At 45.8% G+C, this 22,134-nt stretch overlaps 1 long non-coding RNA gene across 1 annotated transcript; it reads left to right on the forward strand.

Annotated features, from left to right (window-relative positions):
* The first annotated feature begins 1,926 nt into the window (after positions 1–1,926).
* On the forward strand, positions 1,927–3,321 carry LOC146829189 (uncharacterized). The gene is made up of 4 exons (XR_014961929.1): positions 1,927–2,048; positions 2,529–2,634; positions 2,728–2,819; positions 2,913–3,321. It is a non-coding gene; the product is annotated as an uncharacterized LOC146829189 (long non-coding RNA).
* The last annotated feature ends 18,813 nt before the right edge of the window (positions 3,322–22,134 follow it).

Consider the following 22,134-nt stretch of genomic DNA (forward strand, 5'->3'; position numbering starts at 1 on the left):
TGTCTATGTGTTATTATTTGGGTTTTGTTTTGGTTAAGAGCATAGCCAGAAAGCCTCCCAAATTTTAGCGCCTCATTTTCTAGAGCCACTATGGTGTTTGAGGGATCAGGTGAGGTGATGGCCAGGTCATCGTCATAAGCCATGATCTTAGTACGTTAAAGCAAAGGGTAAACCCAAAAATCGCTGGGACCTGGGTATTTAGACAGTATAAGGGAAAGATGGTCCCAGAATATATAAACTTTTTAGAGTTAACACAGAATCGATATCAAAGGATACAAAAAAATGATGTCAAAGTGTTATTTAATCACACGTTGGCAAGATACACATTTTTATAAATAGATTAGGCATTTGTCAAATAGTGCGGGGTGCCATGGGAAGGAAGGGGGTAGTGAATTCAGGTGAGGTAAAAGGGGGAAGTGACATATAAATTATATCAAACTGTCACAACTTAATTGTAAGGCAAAACAATTTTTAAGCCACAAAATCCAGACGAAGTTCATTAGTTTGAATATAGATTGTTTACAAAAACCATGTACAAAACAGAAGAACACAGTGTAAGTTACAGGGTGGGTCGTGCAAAGCATGCTCAACAACAATCCAATCCAAAAACTTTGTTTACAAACATCACAATGTTACGCTTCATTCCCATACTAACTGTAATTCTACCAACGTTATTTATGGGATCGTATGTCCATGTGGCCAATTATATATTGGCCAAACACAGCAGAAGATCAAAGTGAGAATATTGCAACACCAAAGTAGAATAAGATGCCATGTCACTGGAGCACCACTAGTTGAGCATTATAGCCAGTTGGGACACAGCCCTGACCAAATGCAGTGGATTGTGATAGAAAAAACCAATTTGGGGCCCAGGGGAGGTGACATATCCTCTATCCTTACGATTAGGGAATGTAAATGGATGATCCGCTTTGATACCATTAATATGGGTTTGAATGAACAAGATCCCAGTAATGCACAATTGGCCATTCTCAGCAACTAGGCATTTTTGGTGACTGTTGGTCTTTATCTGTCCCTGACTAGCTTGATGATAATTGTCATCTCACGAGCATTTGTTATGTTGTTCATCGGATGCATTTGATGATAAATAATGTGTATATGCATGTATATAGTTTTCTGTGTAGCCAATGCATTCTTTCCCATTCAAGGATTACCATCCAAGTCTGTGTGTTTTTTCTAAGTTCTTTAACTCCATTAACTTGAGCAATGTGGAACTTCCTGCTGAACCTTTGCCACTGTCATCGGCCCATATACATGTCATACATGTTTTCATAATGCTTGATGTTCACTGTTTCCAACTCGATTTGTTCTTGAATAATGTACATCTGCTCCATTTGTGCTTTTTCTATGCCTAGCCATTATGTGCAATATAGACGCGATGCTAGCATTGTATTTATCCAGGTTGCATTAATTTGTCCAGAATCATTTACGTGGTATTTACAACGCTAACTATTGTCATGAAAAGTGTATAACTACCTTTACTATCTATTAATTGAGTCATGAGGAACTTCCTTCTGAACCTTTGCCACTGTCCACGGCCTATATACATGTTAAACATGTTTTCATAATGTTTGATGTTTATTGTCTCCAACTTGATTTTCCCTGAATAATGTACATCTGCTATGCTTGTGCGTTTTCTATGCCTAACTATTATGTGCAATATAGACGCGTTGTCAGCATTGTATTTATCCAGGCTGCATTTAACTAATTACGTGGTATTTACAAGGCTAACCACTGTCAAGAAAAGTGTAGAATTGTCCTGATTATCCCTGAGTTACACGGGCCCAACCTCCCCCTTTCTTTTAGAAATGTATTTTTTTTAGAAATGTATTAATGTAATATCCTTTAACTATTCGGAAGAAAACAACCTCTGTTGTCTTTCTTCTAATACATTTTGACTGCAAGCATCTAGCGTCTGCGCCGTGCTGCACGTCATGTGGCCCGGGCCTCTCTATTTTAACGATCACTCAGTGTTGATTTAGTGCTTTGTTCACAAACTCTGAGGACAGCCTTTGCTGCTGCTGCCCACGGTAAGGGATGCTCTCCCCCTGTACGTTGGTTTTTAGCTGTTCGATTTAATTCCGTGTAAGATTAAATGGTCGAGGGTTAAGTCTGTTTAGCATTTTTGGCACTCAGTTTGATTTAAAAGTACACATTTTTCTTTGCTTATGGTGAATTTATACTCTTGCTCGATATTCTCTGTTTGACAATCCGCTTTCTCTTCTGAGTAATGGTTTCCTCATTGAGGCTCGACCTGTATACATGACCCTACTTGCATATTCGTAATATATTACTCCTTAAACAAGGGTATAGATCTCTGGCTGTTGCCTTTCCCACTGCGACCCGTAGCTTATCTGGTGGGTCTCATGTCGAGTGTGCTGTTTAGTCTCAAATCTAATGAACTTTCTTTTGCTGATGATAGCTCTTGGTACCTTGTCCCTTGCGCTGTATTTCCTCTAGGTTTGGGTTTTAAGTGTTTTTACATTGCCGTTCTTTCACTTTATTTTTAGAGGCTTAATTTCGTTGTGATTAATTTCACTTTTCCCACCGATGGTGCGCCACGGCGTGTGACTTTGGAGGTATTAATTTCTCCGGTGCGACTTTGATCATAAATGAGTAAGTCACTCTCTCTCCGGTTTTTTGTGATTTTCAATGAATCCTTTATTTATTTTGTGGATCATTATAATGACACCTCATAATTCTTTGTAGGTGTCACTCACCCCACCCTCAATTGGAGCCTATCTGCCCCTGCGCCATTTGACGCCAAGTCAACATTGACTATATGTCCACCTTTGAATATGGTAAATATAGCGATTACTTCCTTAATGAGTCCCTTTCACTTTCCCTGGTGGGACCCGAAATTCTTTTGTAACACTGACTTAATATCATTGTAGGTGCCATTCCTCCGTGTTACACCATCACCCTTGTCCTGAAGAAGACCCCGTTAGTAAGGAGCCAACTAACCTACCCATGTCTTGGGGTCGAAACGTCGACAATATGACATTGCCAGTACTCTCAACAGTGTAACTTACACTGTGTTCTTCTGTTTTGTACATGGTTTTTGTAAACAATCTATATTCAAACTAATGAACTTCGTCTGGATTTTGTGGCTTAAAAATTGTTTTGCCTTACAATTAAGTTGTGACAGTTTGATATAATTTATATGTCACTTCCCCCTTTTACCTCACCTGAATTCACTACCCCCTTCCTTCCCATGGCACCCCGCACTATTTGACAAATGCCTAATCTATTTATAAAAATGTGTATCTTGCCAACGTGTGATTAAATAACACTTTGACATCATTTTTTTGTATCCTTTGATATCGATTCTGTGTTAACTCTAAAAAGTTTATATATTCTGGGACCATCTTTCCCTTATATATGATCTTAGTACAGCTGCCTTGGAGGTTAACTGGGAGGATCTCATTATTTCTCTCTATTTGCTTGATGAAAGGGTCAAGATAAAGGGCAAACAGCAAAGGCGAGCATGGACAGCCTTGCCTGGTGCCCCGGGAGATCTTAAACTGACTAGTTAGTTGCCCATTAACTGAGACACAAGCTGTTGGTTTAACGTAGAGGGCTTGTACTGCCTGCGTGATCTTTGGTCCAAATCCCATTCTCTTTATGACCGCCCACAGAAATTGCCAGGAGACCCAATCAAAGGCTTTCTCAGCGTCCAAGAGTGTAAGTGACATCGGGTCTCCGGCAACCTGTGCGGCGTCAAAAAGAGTAATGGCCCTTCTGACATGTTCGGTTGTTCCTTTTTTCGGGATAAACCCGTGCTGCCACTCTGAAACCAACGATTCAACTACAGAAGAGATTCTATTGGCCAGTACTTTGGAAAAGATTTTTGAGTCACAGTTAATGAGCGTTATTGGTCGATATGAGCTCATCTCTGTTGGAGATTTGTCCTTCTTTGGGAAGATAGCTATTCTAGCCATGGACCAAGATGCTGGTGGTAAAGTTCCATTGAAAGTAGAGGTTATTACTTCTGTAAAGATTGTCTTAATCTGTGGAGCAAAGGACTTGTAAAATTCTACTGGAATGCCGTCTGGCCGAGTGGCTTTCCCGTCAGGCAGGCTGTTAAGGGACTCAAATATCTCATCCCATGTGGGAGTTATATCTAATCTATTCATGTCTTCTAAGGAAAGAGATCTGAGGTTGACCTCGCTAAGATAATTAGTGGTCTCAAGAGCGATTAGGTCGCTAGGTCCACAAATCTCTTCAGTATAAAGCTTGGAATAAAAATCCTGGAATCCATTTCGTATATGATCTGTGTTGTTAGTCTCAACCCCTGATGGGAGTTTGATTGTGCGAATCTCGTTGTAGGAGACCTGTTGCCTAGTCCTGACAGCCAGATGATGTCCAATGTTGTCACTACACTCATCATTTTTCTCCCGGGTGCTTGCCCATTTTGCGGCGGTCTTTTCCGCAAAGATTGCCCCAATTTCGGCTCTGGCCAGCATTACCTCCTTCTGGACAGTCTCGATGTTTTGTCCGGTCTGAATGTGGTGAGTCAGCTTAGTTTCAGCCACCCTGAGCTTTCCTTGTAGATTATTTATCACCGCTTTCTCTTTTTTATTTTTGCGTACTGAAAAACCCAGGGTTTCGCCCCTGACCCCAGCTTTTAATGCTTCCCAGACTGTCATAAGAGGGGCAGAGCCAACATTGAATTCCAGAAATTCCTCTAGCCATCCTTGCATGTGTGTTTTATATAGCCGATCCTGTAGTAGAGCTTTTTCAAAGCTCCAGGTGGAGACCGCTTTGACTTTCCCTAGGCCAGTAATATTGATGATAAGGGGATTATGATCGGACATAAAACGTGGGGCCATTTCAATAGTGCAATTATTAATGATCGAGGATGAAAGGAAGAAATAATCTAGTCTAACAAGGGTGTGGTGCGGAGCAGAGTAAAAAGTATACCCTGGCAAGGAAGGGTTTAGGCTTGCCCAGCAGTCTCTAAGACCTGTGCAAGGTCTATCAAGGCCCGATATACCAGCGACTTCCTACCCTTGTATTTCCAGTGACTGACACTATCCTAGTTAGAGGGTAAATGCAAGTTCAGATCGCCACAGAGGACAATGGGCTAGTTCCCCGGAAACCAAATTTATAACTCCAGGGTCATCTAAATTGCTCCCGTAAATTGAGCAGAGGGTAAAAGGGGGATTATTAGAGAGATGGCACTCAGTAATCACCCATCTGCCTAAGGGATCAGCCTTGACCCTGGGTGAGAAGATAGAGAGTTTTCTTTCTGCCAAAATACCCACCCCCTTATTTTTTGAACCATGTGTGGTGGCCCCTAAGACTTGAAAGCCCAAGGAGTCTAATAAATATCTCTGAGAGCCCTCGATATGAGTTTCCTGTATACAATTAATGTCCCCCCCAAAGAGCGAAGCCCAAACGCCACGTTCTGTCTTTTTGAGCGATCGTTTAGCCCACAGATGTTGACAGAGACGATTCTTAGAGAGTTTAACTTAGCCATTTTTAAAGGAAAAAAAGAAGCCAAAGGGTAATAGTAACACTACAAGCTCCTGAAGTCTTATCTTATGCCATGGCAAGTGTGTCTTAAGTATGCATATGTATGTGTAGAAAAAATTTGAAACACTTGTGCTGGATTTATCTGTGCAAAACTTTTCTCTTGTAGTGCCGTTCCCAGCCACCCCCCTCCCCCCCTTCTTCGAGCAATCAGGCAGAGCCTGAATGATGAAAATCAGCTTGAGCCCCGACTGCTAGCCATTTCCTGTCGTGGGCACTATGCCTACCCCTACAAGTGAGAAACCATTTTTATTGGGAGACTTAGGGTAATTCAGATTTGTAAAGGAACTGTTATTACCTATTGACTTTCGATGCATTTCTGCCTTCCAAATGAAAGACATTGTGTAAAAAAGAAATCATTCTAAAAAATGACTGATAATTCTCATGCTAGTATGAGTATTCCCAATTTCGGAAATGTGCAAATATCTACCGTTTCTAAACTCTATATTTTGTTCCCATTTCAGAAATACATAGGTGTCTTTCATACCGATTTTTCCATGTACACATTTTTACAGAATAATTACTATATACCCGGTACATAATAAAAAACCATTGCAAGTTGCTGCTCAGTTTTTGGCTCTGGGTTCGTCGGGTTCTTGGTGAACCTACAAGTCCTATATATCCCCACAACCAGTAATGTCCAGCGGATGTAGCGGTATATTGCTTTCAAAGAGCTGTCAAAATTAGAAGTTACAGGTGAACACGTTGACACAAAAGGCGCTTTTTTCCAACAAATTTTCAATTTATCCTATATTTAACTGTTAGTTTCTATAAAGAAACCTTGATGGATCTACACAAATGACTCCTTGCTGAATTCAGAATTTTGTCTACTTCTCTAAAATGTATAGCTTTCCAGGATCCATTATTGCTTTTGTACCCATTTCTACCATTAACTGGAAGGAGTTTGAAAGCACAAAAAATAGCAAAAATAGGCTATGTCCCAGAAAAATACCAAAACTGTGTAAAAAATGTTGGGTTTCTGACAAAAGTCTGGTATCCCCTAAAAGCTGGGAAAATGTTGATTTCAGCCCCACAAACCCTTTTTTGTAAACATTTGCAGGGAAAAACCCAGATGCTTTCATTTGCAGCCCGTTTTTCCCATTTCCCCCCCCAAAAACTACATTTTGCTGTATTTTGGCTCATTTCTGTGACCCCTCCAGGGGAATCCACAAACCCTGAGTACCTTCAGAATCCCCATGATGTTGGAAGAAAAGGACGCAAATTTAGCGTGGATACCTTATGTGGTCAAAAAGTTACAGGGGCCTCAGCGCGCACTACCCCAAATAGCCAAAAAAGGGCGTGGCACAGGAGGGGGAAAAGGCCTGGCAGCGAAGGGGTTAATAAGTAAGCTGACAAAAAATGAACAACTCCTATTTGTCAATTCAAATTTGCCCTTATGGAGGAAGGATGCTATTTGGCAATCCATAGTGGACAAAATGAAGCACAAACAAAAAGGGCCATCCTGGATTGCAGGAAGAGGTGGCATGACTACAAAAGCAGGATCAAATATTAACTGCCCAGGAACCTGAAGGCAGCGATGTGGACCGGAGGAGGTCCTGATGTTCAGTAGGAGTTGGATCAATTGGAGGAGTAGGGGGCATCACTCATTCAAACAGAGGGCCTTATTTATGAGAAGTGTCGCATCTCTGCGAGAAAGCAGCGATGCAACACATCTCAGTGCGCCCTCCTTGCTACACCATTGATGCGTCATATCTACTGTATGACGCATAATGTCCCAAGGAATGACAGATACGTCAGTGTTACTGACGTATCTGTTGGCTCAAAACTGATGCATTGCTGGAGTTGTGTCGGAAGCGTGACGCAACTCCAACAATGCAGGGGGAGGGCTATAAATATATTACTGCGTCACCCTTACACTTGCTATGAGGCAGGCGTAAGGATTTGATGCAATGGCATCCTAGAAGTGGCGCACTGAACTCTTATAGATTTCAATGCGCCACTTCTACGAGGTTTGGATGTGGGGGAACGCCCATCCTGCACACATTATACCTGACGCAGATATAATGTAGCACAGGGGTTTACAAAGTGACACATCTGCCTAGATGCGTCACTTTGTAAAAAGGCAGTAACATGACACTTTTTTCATGCCACCGGTGTGTCACAAAACGTGACGCACCGCGTCGCAAAAGTATTGCAAGGGCTCATAAATGAGCCCCACAATTGGTAGCTGGAGTAGAAGGGCAGGGTTGTGCTGAAGTAGAGGACCAGCAAGAACTACAGGGTGAGTGAAAAGAAGGGACCATATATTAGCAGACTGTCATGCAGGACAGCACAGCAACACATTTTACTGTGCTGCACTGCGTGAAAGGGAAAGGCCAGGAATGCCCCAAATGTTAACTCATCCTTCCCATAAGTACAAATATTACCAGCCCAGTCCAGCCCTGACAAGTTTCCCAGGTCCATGGGTGATGTGCTGCCCTGGTCAAGATATTTCCTTTCAATACTGGTACTTTTAGGGTTATTTATACTTTCACAAAACAGGACTACAAGTTAAAGAATACAAAGTAGAAAAACTGGACTGGTGCAGCACATTATGCATGGACCTTGAAAACTTGGCAGATATGCCAGTGCCAATGCAGGCCCCTTGCACCATGACACAATTGTGCTTGTGTTGGGGCCAGGTAGCCAAAAGTGTACTGTACTGTTGATTCAGTCAATTTGGCTTAGTAGAGGGTCAATGTATCACCGATAGGGTCTCCAGGTGCTGAGGAGGTGCATGCACTGCAAGTAGTATTGCTTAAAGAGCCAAGTGTACAGCTTCCAGTACAAATCCATATTCGACACTGCTCACCTGATCTGCTGGGGGATGTTGATCCAGGTGTAGACAGCCATGTATGAGAACACCCTAACCCCTGTCTTGCTCATATGGATCTGGGGTGTGTGACCTCAGTGAAAGTGACGCAGAACAGAGGTTCATGATTGGTTGGTGAAAGCGTAGGCAATGTGTGTGAGCTAGGTGGGTCACTAGTAGTGCAGTGCCCTAGTAGGTGTGGCTGATCATCTTGAACTGGCAATCTGTCTGAATGGGGAGAGGAGTTGGCCTAATGGCTAGGGCCGTCGACCTCGGATCTGGGGAACTGGGTTTGAGTCTCGGCAATGACGCTGAACATCCTGTGATTCTGGGCAAATCACTTAATCTCCCCGTGCCTAAAAAAAAAATGAATGTGTCTTCATGTAACGCAACTGGTACTATGTAAACTGCTCTGATACCCGATTCGGGTCAAGTTCGCGCTATATAAAACTCCGTAAAAAAATGTATTTCTCTGAAGTGACATGCGATGGGCATGCCACAAGTGTGGCTGAGTGATAGTCTGCCAGTGGTGTCTTGGATAGTTTGCCTCTTGAGTAACAGGTGTGCAGAGATGCTGTAGTAGAGGGCATTGGTGTACTACAGTCTACATGTGAAGAAGGCCTGGCTGGTGGTCTTACGGGTGTCAGGAGGGATGCATATGAAGAAATGTCTGACCATAGCAAATAATGCAAAAGCAGGTGTAGGTGAATGTAGCAATATATAGTCTCATGGTGACGTAGGTTTCCAGGATGATGGACAGGTATCTGGGGTGGTTGGAGGGTCAGAGTTTTGGGCCTAGTCAGGTGGGTAACCAGAGTGAGTACATGTTGCAGAATGTCATCACTTCTGTCTTGTCAGGTTGAGTATAAGCAACTAATCTCACACACAGTTAGTCATGTTGTCAGTGGCATAATGAAACTTGAGGTGGCCCCCCAACAAAGTGCATGGAGGGGCCACCTTCCGGCCTTACTCTGGAGCACAGGACTCCCCAGATAATTTGACTTGCTCTGTAATGTTGTGTGGATGTTTGTGAAATATGAAACCTAGGGCACGATAATGCACAAATTGCTTGCAAGACTTTACAGCAAGGCAGCTTGGTGTGCAGTGTTGTATGAAAGGCAGAGTACAGGATAGTGTGAGGTGTAACAATATATTACATCTCTTGACTAGTGCTGGGCCGCAAACTGATGGCTAGACCAAATACAGACACCCTTACTACATGCAGCAAATGGCTGACAAGGTCCGGTTGGGGATTGTTAGAAATGGAGTCTCTAGTTGGCAGGGGAAGGTACATTTGTCCAAATAGGGACCCTTGATTCTAGTCAGGATAAAGAGGGGCACACACTCTAAATAACAACTGCTCACCCCCTTGGTAGCTTGACACGAGCAGACAGGATTATCCAAAAAGGCAATGTGTAAAGTATTTGGACCAACACTCACAGTAACACAGTGAGAACATCACAAATGGAAACAACACCGGTTTAGAAAAATAAAGTATCTTTATCTAAACTTAACAAGACCAAAACAACAAAAATCCGACATACAAATATTAAGAAAAATTACTTTCAAAAGGTTTTAGCAACTGAGTCCATAGAAAACTATGGATGTGTGAATTTTACAAAGTACCTGTTGTTGCAACAAAATCCACCAAGCCAAAGAGCCGCAGCGATGGGATGTGTCGAAAAGCAAAGAGATGCGTCGATTCCTGAGACCTTCATGGATGCGATGTGACAGTTCCGCTGGACACAGGGGAGTGGTGTGTCGGGTCCAGTCTGTAGGGGGAAGCGATGCGTCGATTCTGAGTTGACTCTGATCCCCGGGTGATACGTCAGGGAAAACTTGCCGCACAGGGACGATGAGTGGAAATCCAGGATGCATCGGCAAATAATTCGCCGAGCGGCGCTGCGTCGACCTTTTGAGCCACGCTTCCTCGATGTACCGGTTCTTGCCGCGGCGACAAGCGCTGCGTTGGTTCCGGCAGTGGCATGGCGATGCAGGGAGATTCTTCTCGTACCACGGCATTACGTTGGAAAAACTGTTGCAAGAGAAGCGATCCTCGATTTCCTTGTCGTTGCGTTGCTTTTCCAGCTCCCAACAGCAAAAACGACTTCCAGAAGCCCAAGACAGTCACAGGCACCTCTTGGCAGGTCAGAACTCCCAGCTAGGAAGTTCAGGGGAGCTGGGGGTGAAGTCTTTGTGTTCTGAGACTTCAAAACAGGAGGCAAGCTCAACCCAAGCCCTTGGAGACTTTCCTTAAGCAGGGGACATAGCTCACAGCAAAGTCCTACTCCGTTCCTTGTCAGAAAACAGCAACTGCAGGCCACCTCGGACACACAGCAAGGGCAGTACTTCTCCTCAGTTTCTCCAGCTCTTCTCCTTGGCAAAGGTTTCTCTTCATTCCAGAAGTAGTCTAAAGTTCAGGGGGTTTAGGTCTAATACTTATACCCCAACATGTTTTTGTTCTCTTTGTGCAAGGGTCTCTGAGCCCAGTCCAAACCAGTTCTGTCCTCTTTGGTGCAGCTGCCCGGCAGGAGGTAGAGACAGCATTGTGTAAGGCAGACAGGCCCTATTCAGGTGCAAGGGAAATCCCCTCCCACCACTCTAAATACAGACCGGGCCTATTCAGGTGCTAGTGAGAACTCCTCCCCCTACTCTGAATGCAGCCCAGGTCTAATCATCCCAGCCCTGACTCATTCAATGAAAGGCAAGGACAAACATCAACCCCTCCAGTGGCTGTCTGAGAGAATGCACCTCCCCAGCCCCTGTCACTCCAAAACCAGACAATCAATACACAAACAGGCACACAGAATGGTTAAACAAGAAAATGGCTACTTTCTAAAAGTGGCCTTTTCAAATACACAATTTAAAAACCATCTTTAGTAAAAGATGTGTTATTAAATTCTGAGTTCAGAGAGCCTAAACTTTATTTTTCCATCTTATCCCTATGGGAAGGTATGCTTGTAAAATGTTACAAAGCATTCCCCATTCTGTCCTATGGGGCAAGATAGCCTTTCGATAGTGAAAATCAAAATTGGCAGTGTTTCACTATCAGGACATGGTACAGACATCAGTAGATGTCCTACCTTTCACATACACTGCACCCTGTCCATGGGGGTATCTTGGGCCTGCCATAGGGGTGTCCTAAATGTAAGAAAAGGAAAGGTTAGGGCCTGGCAAGTGGGTGCACTTGCCAAGTCAACATGGCAGTTAGCAAACTGCGCACAGGCACTGCAGTGGCAGCCCTGAGACATCTTTTCAGGGCTACTTATGTGGATGGCACAATCAGTGCTTCAGGCCCACTAGTAGTATTTGATTTACCAGCCCTGGCACACTTAATGCACTTTACTAGGGACTGAACAGTAAGTAAAATATGACAATCATGGATAACTAATCATGTTCACAATTTACACAGAGAGCATATGCACTTACGCACAGATTAGCAGTGGTAAAGTGCCCAACATCCTAAAACCAACAACAACAGGTCAGGAAAACAAAGAAGGAAGAAGCAATACGTTTCGGGATAACCTGGAAAAAGGGACAAGTCCAAAAGGGATGGAGACTATAGCGGGCACTCTTGAAGTAGTCTGTAGGTGTCTTAGCCCTAATAAGGGGTTGACAATGGCTATCTCAGACACCTACTCTTGGCTCCATGTGATTGATAAATTCCTAGCTGACATTGCTAGTGTCATGATGCAGAAGGAATAAAAATACCAGCCTACTACATTTGATACCAGTGAAGTTGCCAGGCAGCTGAGGGCCATGAATACTATCTAGTTCCTGGACACCAAGCTGGACTCCCTCATAGCTTTCAATCGCAGTGTCATTGCTTAGATGGCCAACCAGCAAACTCTTGCCAGGGACTAACATGCTGCCCTACTGGTACTCGCAAATGTTGTTGGTAACATGGGAGTTACATCTTCTGCTTCTGATGTGTGTGTGCCTGAGGCTAGTAACATCACTCAGCTGCCTTCCATTCCAGCTCAACAACTTCCAGGGGAGGCAGAACACTCATCAGAGGAGGAAGATATAGAGGTCCACAGTTTCTGAAGTAAAACTTCCCAATAAACATTTGTGAGTGCCCCCTCGCCAGTTTTTCTGACTGTACTGTGTAGGACTTCATGCCACCTTCTTTGGAACCCAGGACAGTACCTTTTGGTTGTGCAGTAATTTATCTTGTCCACTTGTGTTGCAAAATAAAATGCTACACTTGCTAATGGCAATTTGTTCCTCCTCACTGATCAGAATAATCACATGTAAGTGTGAACTCACATGTGTAAACAAATGAGTTGTATAAGAACAATACATCATTATTTTGGATACATGTTGAAAGCAATAACAAATCAACTACTCACATGTTGTAAAATGAGGATCTGAACGTCTAGACTAAAATAATATTTTGTTTAAAATTATTATGAGTTTTGTATGGTTGCTCCTTAAAAGTCAACAGAATGAAATGTAACTCTAAAACCCTAAACCACAGTTTTTGAAGCTGAAGAGTGAGCTAAGGTAAATTGCAAATGCTGTCTTTGTTGTGCACCTACACCAATTACATCCATTGCAGAGGTATGATGAGCAATGTGTAGTTTTCCAATGTATTATCAGAGTGTATCAACAAGCTGCATTTTCCTGACAGACACATAGTGTGATTTTGTGCAAAGGGCACAAATACTTACCACCTATAAATGGAATGTGTGACGCGTGTGAGCCCAAAACACTGTTCCACGTATCTACATATATGTGGCAAAGTAAATATGGCAACATCATTACCTAACTCACTGCTCACACAAAACACAATCAACAGTACATAAATCTGGATGGTTTTACCAATACTAGCCAGACACTCATGCCCATATTCCTCATTAATATGCATTGTATGTGACACACATGCATGCACAAGGGCAACCCAACACCTTGAATGGCACTAACTAAGGCATGCAAGGGCCCTTGCCTAGCCCTGTGTATGATGAGTATTGCATTGCCAGCTAAAATTGCCAAAATATGTAACTCTGGCCCAGAGAGGCCTTACATGTGTTGAGAATGAGTGCATCTACACGGTACAACATTTGTACATACTATTTTGCTTAAGTGGAAGATCAGAGAATCTCTAACAATGCTAAAACTCCCCAGGGGAGGGCACATGGGAGATGTCTGGACAAAAACCCTTGTTGTTAGTTATTTTCTAAGTGAGCTGCATGATGTGTCACAATTAGCAAGTAGTAAATGCCAATGATGATGGATGTTGTTCAGGCAGGTGTGACTTCCTGCACATGTATCAACCAGCCATGAACACAAACCCCCTTGCACAATGGTGAAGGGTGCATGCGTTAGTGCTAGGTAGCACTTTTTGTGCCAGGTCAGCCAGGGAGCAGGAATCGGTAGTCAAATGTCCAATCCTACATTTACCTGCTGTCTCCCTTTCACACAGGGCCCTACAATAAGGGAACTACCTGTGTTGTGCTGTGTGTAAGTTGAATACTGACCCCCACTTACAGTGTTCAAACTATGGAAATGGTTCCATACATAACTCAAATGTGAGGACGCCTTGTCCAGAGGTCTCTAACAATGCAAAATATTCCTACAATATGCTCATGAGACGTTGAACATCCTGTACTCACCTAACACAATCGTACCAACTCTTGACAAATACATATTATCCAACTATAGCACAATGATTAATTTATTTAGATACAAAGCCTAAATTCTAAAACACTAACACTAACTAACCTATCATTAATAATTGCCTATACTATCTAATCTAAAACGTAACCTATCTTAATCATTATTGGCTCATGACAAGTTTACCGTCAACCCCACACCCCATGTATACATATATATCAGTACATTGCACACCTCAAAGCAGTGCACTGGCCATAATTATTAAAAATCAAACCCATTAAACATGATCGGTACAAATTGTCCATGGAGAATATCTGTTAAAACTTGGACCTGTTTAATGTGGCAGAAAACACTGTTTTTCATCTGCTAGGGCCTGTCCGAGAGATACTGTATAGGAAATGAATTTTATATAAGACAGCCTCTGCAGCCATCCAAGTGTGCAACTACAGAAGGCACATATTTATCCTATGTTGCTGTTGCATTCCATTTATAAATGTTCTATCCCTTTAATACTGTTGCACTATTTGCATGCATATGTTCAAAATGATGTTAGTAGCTTGTTGCTAGCAGCATGTTCTGAATTCCAGGTGGGAGTTAGTTTATCCAGAGGACTTGCCTTTTGCAATCCCATGGTACTGTGCTGCGACAAATAAAGTTGTTTTTAGAAAACTTTTTCAGATTAAAGCTGATCTTTACAATTTTGGAGACGATTGAAGGCTTTTCTGCTACCTGTAATGATGCTGCTTACTACAGCCCCTCACAGAAAGAACCACGCGTACACGAGGTTGTGGTGTACTGCGTTTATTCGCTTACACAGGAGCGCCGGAGCGGAGCTCTAGCCTCGTTGAATTCGGCGCTCATACTCCCCGGGAAATGGCCGCCGCCGGACGTCCTGTGACGTCACGCGGCGAGCGTAATAACCGCTAGACCGCTACACCACATCTCCCCCTTTTATAACACAACCCAAACTTACAACCCCGTGGAACATATACAGTCTTACTTGTTGTCCATGCTGAATTCCCCGAACCTTCGGGGAAGTATGATTCTTCTTCCTCGTCGTGTCCACTTACTGGTTTCGCCAGCTTTCGGAGTGGTTATCACGCTCATTTGGCTTGGTGCCCCTTCACTGCTTTCCACTCCTGCTTCTCCCCACTCATCATTCTCAGTCCCCTCTTGGGCGTCCTCTTCCAGACCACTCTTCTCCTCGCCAGTTCCGTGTCCTGTTCCCGCCTGGGGACTCCTTTCTACTCCTCCCTGGAGACTCTCCCGATCTGCCACCGGGCTCTTCCTTCCGCTGGGTGTCCCTGTAGGGGTCGATACCCCCTGTGTCTTCTTCCCTTCCGTGGGCATGCATCTCGCCATGCGGTCCTGCGACCATACCTTTCCGTCACTGAGAAGTGCTGACCTTGAGTACGGTTCCAACACTTGGAAAGGGGGTGTGAACTTGCTGTCTCCTTTCTTCTTCTGGATGGGTAGCTTGACTCTTACCCATTCCCCTTTCTCCAGTGTGACTTCTTTTGTGTTGTGCTTCCTGTCATAGTGTTCGGTGTACACTGTCTGTGCCTTCTCCAGGTTCTTGCGCACTACTGCTGGGGACCAATGGCTCTGAACAGTGAGGCGTTTCCAGGCTACGTTGTCTTTTGTGAACGACTCTCGTCCTCTTAGTACTCGGAACGGACTGTACCCCGTTGAAGTGGGGGATATCCGATAGGCCCACATCAGTCACTTCAACTCCTTCTCCCAGTTGTTTCCTTGACTGATCGCTGCTTGTACCGACCCCATGATTACTCTGTTGAACCTTTCCGCTGCGCCATTCCCGGCAGGGTGGTATATTGGGGTGTGTCGAACTGTGATGCCATTCCTGTCCATGAAGGTTTCCCATTTGCTAGATGTAAACTGCGGGCCGTTGTCGCTCAGGATCCCTTTGGGGATACCTTCCCTTATGAAGGCCTCTGTCAAGAAATCCAGGATTGTCTCTGTTTCCGCGTTGTCCTCTACATGGACTTCCGGCCACTTGGAATAGCGATCTACCACTACTGTGATATATTTCTGGATGTCGTTGGTATCCATTATGGGTCCCAGGACATCAATGGAGATCTATTCCCATGGATTCTCCGGGCATGCATATCTGCCCAGGGGTGGCCTCAACATTTTTTGAGTCTTGTCCGCGTTGCTGCATTGCTCACATCCTCTTACGTGGCGTTCTACTGCCATGTCCATCCCCGGCCACCAGTAGTCCTCCTTGGCTCTCCCCTTGGTCTTCACTATACCCAGATGACCCTCATGGGTGATGGCCACTATGCGTTGTCTCAACGAGGACGGAGGAACCACCTTGTTGCCGCGCAACAGGAACCATGGCTTGTCTCCTACGGACAGTTCTTCCCTTACTTCCCAATACTGTTTGAGCTCTTCTTCTAGCAATCTCTTCTCCGGCCATCCGTTCGTTACGTACGCTTTTATGGCACTCAACTTCTCGTCCGTTCCGTATTCCTCTTCCCATTCTTGGGCACTTATTGCTCTTTCATGGTCGCCTGTGAATGCTACCGCATAGTCCTCCCATCCGCCTTCGTCTTGGACTTCCGAGGCCTCCTTGGACGCCGCTCTACTCAGGAAGTCCGCCACTTTGTTCCTGTGTCCTGGCAGATATTCTACATCATAGACGTAGTCTAGTAATCTGAGCGTCATCTTCGTGATTCGTGGCGTGGCATGCTCATGCCCGCTTGACGTGAGGACCTTCACCAACGGCTTGTGGTCTGTGCGTAGCCCACACAGCCGCCAACATTTCCTTTTCGATGACGCTGAATTTGCTCTCGTTCGGGGCTAGCGCACGTGACGCAAAACTAATCGTGGTTATCGCCCCATCTGCAGTCCTTTGCGTCAGCACTGCCCCCAGCCCGCGGTCACTGGCATCCGTAGTTAACATGGTGGGAGTGTCGGGGTCGTATCCATGAATAGGCACTGCCTCGCTGATGTTCCTTTTCACTTCCTCGAATTCTCGTTGATTCTCTCCCGTCCATGGGAACGTGGACTTGTTTTTGAGGAGCGACCTCAAATGATGGGTCCTGGAAGCGAAATGGGGAACAAATTTGCTATAAAACTCCGCCATCCCCAGAAAGGGCCGTACATCTTCTTTGTTCGACGGGGTGGGAGCTTCCTTGTTGCTGCGACGTTGGACGCTTTGGGTTCTATGCCGTGCCGGCTTATCTCGTGCCCTAGGTACGTGACTGTGTTCAAGCCGAACTTGCATTTGTCCCATTGGGCAGTGAGCCCGTTCTGCTTCAGCACCGTCAGGACTTCCGCCAACCTCTTGTTATGCTCTTCTCGGGAGGCTCCCATTACCAAGATGTCATCCTGAAAGTATTGGATGCCTGTCTTCTTGTGGAACATCTTGTGCATCAACTTTTGGAAGACTGCGGCTGCCGATGCGAGACCGAACGGCATCCTTAGGAACTTGTAGCACCCGAACGGCGTGATGAACGACGTCAGGTGGTTGCATGATCGGTGCAGAGCAATCTGGTGGTAGGCGGACGTCAAATCTACGGTGGAGAACCACTGCGCCCCTTGGGTTTTCGCCAGCATCTCGTTGATCCGGGGAAGCGGGAACTTGTCCACCACAATGTTCTTGTTCAGTTCCCTTAGGTTGACACACAGCCTCACCTTCCCGTTGGGTTTCTGGGCCACTACTAAGGGGGCCAACCATTCCGCGTTGTCGATCGCCTCTATCACGCCGTTGTCCTCCAACCTTTGTAGCTCTTCTTGCACTGCAACCCTTGTACGGAATGGGATGTTGCGCACCTTGTGGGACACCGGCTGGGCTCCCGCTCTGAGTTGAATCTTGTGTGTAAACTTCGCCATGCGGCCAATGGAGTATTTAAACACTTCCGGGAATTCTTCTTTCCATCGCTGGGCTTCCGGGTCTTGCCCGTCGTCGGTCATAAGGACTTGCATGTGCCCTCCTGGGTTCAGCTTTATGCCCAAGGCTCCTTGGTCTCTCCAGCCCAACACCGACGGTCCCTTCTCCGCCACGTACAGCTTCCCTTCACAAGTACGGCCTCGTAATTCAAAGGTTAGCGGGCAGTACCCCACCATGGGTATCGGATCTCCCGTGAACGTTACCGGATGAATGTCAGTGGGCCTCAAGTAGTACGCTGTGCTTGGTGCGAAGTCTTCCTCCCATATCCTCCTTTGTACGATTGTGTATGGCGAACCTGAGTCCGCTACCATGGTGACTCTTATGCCTCCTATCGTCATTTCACACTTGGGCTTCTTGTCCGCCGTGCTCTCTATACCCAATACTTGTTCCTCTACTATCAGGATTTCATCGTCCTCTTCTCTATCTACTTCTTCTTCCTCTTCGCGCGCCCCTTGGGCTACGTACTTCACCTCTTGCCTCTGAGACTTCCTTCTGCACACTTTTTCGTAGTGGCCTATGAGTCCGCAATACGAGCATTTGGTGCCAAATGCCGGGCAACCCTTGTCGCTGGCTGCATGGGTGCCGCTGCCGCACCTGTAACAGGCCGTCTTGTTCCATTGTCTTTGCCCATGTGTTCACGTCGTCCTGGCATTGAATCTTCTGTGGGTCCGTGTGCCTTGTTGCCACACCGGTTGTTTGCTGTCTGGTGGTTTCCGGTCTTCTACCTTGCATACCGCCTGCTCCGGGTGGTTTTCGCGCTTGGCCGCTTCTGCGCACCTCCTGGTTAGTTCTGCTTTCTTCACTAGGGCTACGACGGTTTTCAGTGGTGCGTCTCCATTCGTCCACAGTTTTTCTTGGATGGCGGTGTTCACCGTGTGCATGATGATTTGGTCCCTTATTAGGTCTTCCTGCAGGGTACCGAACTTGCACATTAGGGCCAGTTTCTGTAGGGCCGCCACGTATTCATCGACGGATTCTCCTTTATTCTGTTTCCGATGGTAGAAGTTATACCTATCTATTGCCGTGCACACCACCGGGCGGTAATGGGCGTCCAGGTCATCTATCGCATGTTGAAACACGTCGCCGCCTACTGCCGTCCTATCTTCCTTCACCAGGTATTGGTACACTCGTTGCCCTGCTGGGCCCAAATGATGGAGGAGAATCTTCTTCCGCCGTGAGCTCGTGTACGGAGTGTCACCCTCCTCTTCCAGGGCTGCTAGGTAGTTTAGGAAATACCTTTTCCAGTCCTCCCACGGCATCTCGGGCTCCCCTGGTTTAGCCAAGAAAGGCACCGGGTTCGTTAAGGAGCACGTCTGAGAGGTCATCTTCTTCCCCCTGCTGGCGCGTCTTCCTCTCAGTGTGGGCGTGCCCAACATCTCCTCCTCTCCGACGTCGCTGCCCCTCTCCTCTTCCTCCTGACCGGACTCTCCACTCGCCACGGGACTGCCGCTGACTTCCTCCAGGGTGCTGGCCAATTCCCGCCTGGCAGTGTCCTGTACCTTCTTTCCCCTGTACTTGGTTGCTCCGATTGACTCTGTGGGCCCTTCTCGCCTGTTCTAGAAGCTTGGTGCGCTTAGCACGCTTCCTTGACACCCTCGACGGTTGGCGCGTCCTCCGCTTCTCTGCCGCGCTCCTGCGTTGTGCATGTGGTGGCCTCTGCCGGGTTCTCTCGTTTTCAATGGGGCTCGGGTCCAGGGTGCGTGGGCGTCACCCTTCACCACCTCGTCGCCATTGTAATGATGCTGCTTACTACAGCCCCTCACAGAAAGAACCACGCGTACACGAGGTTGTGGTGTACTGCGTTTATTCGCTTACACAGGAGCGCCGGAGCGGAGCTCTATCCTCGTTGAATTCGGCGCTCATACTCCCCGGGAAATGGCCGCCGCCGGACGTCCTGTGACGTCACGCGGCGAGCGTAATAACCGCTAGACCGCTACACCACACCACCCTCCATCTGCAGCACTGGATCGATTTAGTCTTCAAAAGAATTTACATTTGATTTACTTGCAACTTCTTACCAGATCGTTTGTACGTGGATGAAGAATCTCCCTGTTCGTGCACAGCAACTGCTACTTCGAAGGGGGCATTTTGTTTCCACCATTTACTTTTGGTTTTGCAGTGTTTTCCCACTGCCAACACCTGCCGCATGGAAGTGCTGACCCGTGCCCTTGCACGTGCTTCCTGGTTGTCAACGGTACTGTTAGGCCAAGGGTGAACCTCCCATTCTATGAGTAAGGTAAAAGGAGGAATTTTTGACTTACCTCAAGGACGTTGAAGGTGAGACTTTATCAACTAAAAGGAAAACATTTTTTTACACTGTTTGGGCTCAGGAGGGCAGGTTGTGTTTAGAACACTAGTGCAAGCTGAAGGTAATGGGGACAGGACTGTGTTTGAAGAGCCTATAGTACAAATAGAGATCAGGTTCAAACTAATGTCCAGTGTCCCCCTGAATAGATTTAAGTTGTATGCGCTGGCCCAGGAGGAAGGTGAGACGTTTGATGACTTTCTTACCAGTTTGCGAGCTCTTTCTATAAACTGCAGTTTTGGTACTATCACGGATGAAATGATAAGGGATCAGATTGTTGTGCGTGTCACAAGTAAGAGGGTTTAGGAGCAGCTAGGGATTTTGGGGGAGCCTAATTTGAAGGACTTCAGCAGCACTGCTAAATCATTGGAACTATCAGAAAAGTGAATGAAGTTCTTGAACAAGGAAAACAAAGTTTCATTGGAGGATGTATGCAGTGTGAAATCTGGCAATCCACGTGGTGGTTGACAGAGTGTGTACAAGATATCTGATAAAGAATTCCACTGTTATAGATGTGACAGTACTAGTCATGCAGCATCTTTTCCAAGGTGCCCTGTCCATTGGCTGCCGGTAATTTTAGGATGGAGGGGTGCGGACTGGACATACACATACACACACATACACACTCACAGACATGCATTCACACAAGCGCACACACACATCCATTCACAACCCTTATTACCAAATATTCATACATACATACATGCACACATGCACGCACGCACCAAACATTAACTTAAAAAGAAAATACCACACTTATCTGCAGTTCTGCCTCGGAGGTCCCAGGAGATGTGGGACTGCTGCCTCGCCTCATTGGCTGACCAAAGGGAAGACAGCAGTCCCAACGTCATCACAGAGTGGGATGGGGTCGGTGAGACTACTGACCCCACCCCACTCTGTGATGAAGTGTCACTGATTGACACTCGACCCTGGGCGTTTCAGGGCTTAAATCTGAAGCACCCAGGTGTGAGGCAATGAGTGACGCTTCCCCTCGTCACGAGGGATAGAGCCTCGAGGTCCTTTGCTGAGCTGAGGAGAATCCACCCACAGGAGCTGTGACATCCTCAGCCCAGCAAAGTTCAGCTCAGGCAGCCAGGATCCTGCACATTTAGTGCATGTCTAGCTCCTGGCTGTCTGACCTGAAAATGAAGTGTCCCTCAGGTCAACCTTTGCTCAGCCTGACAGACACTGTGCCTGATTCATAAAGGTAAACTTAGACCAAAAGTCAAAGTTTAGACCAGAAGTCTAAATTTAGACCTAATGTCTAACTTTACTACTACTAAAGTTAGACTTTTTTTAGTAGTAGTAAAGTTAGACTTTAGGTCTAAGCTTAGACATCAGGTCCTAAGTTTACATTTGTGAATCAGGCCCACTGTTCTTAGGGGAAAAAGGTGAGGGGGCATGGCCATTCATCCCCAATAGACCGACCGCGGCTGGCCCTGTCCTGGGTAACAAATGAAGGAAATGAGGGGGTATGGGACATTTTGCGCTGGTATATAGAGACTTTAAAAGGCACAATAATGATAACGCTGTGTCTACTAAAGGTAAAGTTTCTTGTGTAAACGAAGATTGGAAAGGCGAAGGGGGAGCGGTATGGGGATAGTTTTGTCTATTAGAGAGTTGGGTGAAAATTGCAATAAGCAAGGAAATTTGAAGCCACCCAGGTGTGCGGTGTGGATTTTGAATGTGGAACTGGAACTTATGGCTGACTCTGGGTCACCATGTACGATAATCATAAAAAAATATTTCCTCAATTGTTTTGAGGGTGTGTTGTGTTTGGATGATTTAAAGGAGGCAGATATTTTTTCAGAAGATTTTGATGGGTCCAGGATTGATATGGTGGGGTATGAAGAGGTTGAAATTGAGTCTCGAGGCTGTGCGACTCACATCAAATTGTATGTGTCATCCAACAGTGTGAATGTTTCGGGATGGCGG

Source organism: Triturus cristatus, chromosome 5_2 (genome assembly GCF_964204655.1).
Source record: "Triturus cristatus chromosome 5_2, aTriCri1.1, whole genome shotgun sequence".
Classification (NCBI taxonomy): domain Eukaryota; kingdom Metazoa; phylum Chordata; class Amphibia; order Caudata; family Salamandridae; genus Triturus; species Triturus cristatus.